This window comes from Danio aesculapii, chromosome 6 (genome assembly GCF_903798145.1).
Source record: "Danio aesculapii chromosome 6, fDanAes4.1, whole genome shotgun sequence".
NCBI lineage: Eukaryota > Metazoa > Chordata > Actinopteri > Cypriniformes > Danionidae > Danio > Danio aesculapii.
The window spans coordinates 47,089,966-47,090,709 of NC_079440.1; the positions used below are offsets into that span (position 1 = coordinate 47,089,966).

At 45.4% G+C, this 744-nt stretch overlaps 1 protein-coding gene across 1 annotated transcript in view; it reads right to left on the bottom strand.

The window, feature by feature from the left end:
- cntn3b (contactin 3b) overlaps nt 1-318 on the bottom strand; it is a 119,718-nt gene extending 119,400 nt beyond the window's left edge. The window contains 1 exon segment of the mRNA XM_056460389.1: nt 19-318. The gene's annotated coding sequence lies outside the window, so the exon portion shown is untranslated.
- Nucleotides 319-744: the final 426 nt, after the last annotated feature.

The following is a 744-nucleotide window of genomic DNA, read 5'->3' on the forward strand; positions in this document are numbered from 1 at the left end:
CTAATGAATCAAACTCACCGTGATGCGCTCCCGTTATTCCAAGTCAAAACAAGAGAAGACGTGCGAATTTATTCCATGTTCAGTGATGGGATAAACCTCAACACCTCTAACCTCCTAATGTCGTCGGTAACATTTTGCCTGAGATCGTTCTCTCACTTTTAGTATCAAATAAATGCCCTCTAAATCGAAGACTGCGTGGAGACGGACAGGAAAATGAGATTTATTCCCTCTTGTGCGCAGAGAAGCTCCTCGTATTCCCGCAAGCGCCCCGCAATTAGTCCACGAATCACGGCGCTCCGGCGTATCCACTGCACACACGTGCCCCGTGATCGGTTCCGACCAGCAGAGTGATCCAAAAAGACGGTTGGTTGGGTATATATGATGCGTATCTCCTCCTCCAGCAGCCGCTCAGTGGATGAAATGCGCAGTTGTGGTACCTTACATGCTGATACACCTCCTGCTGAGAGTGTCTGTTAGCACGCCCCAAATTCAGCGAGCAAAGTGGCTCAAAGGGAACGTTTTTGTGCGATTGTTAAATTTGCATCACTTGTCTAATGCTTGCCCTCTCCTGCAGTGCCACTGTATGCATTAGAAATTGGATAACCATTGAGAATTGTACCCTTAAGAATTTCATTTTCTGCAATATTAGAACTGCAACAGCCTGGCTATCCGTTAATTCCACTTACATCTGCAGTATAAATTTTAATATGTTTAGAAGAGACTGTTGTTCCACAAAAGCATTCC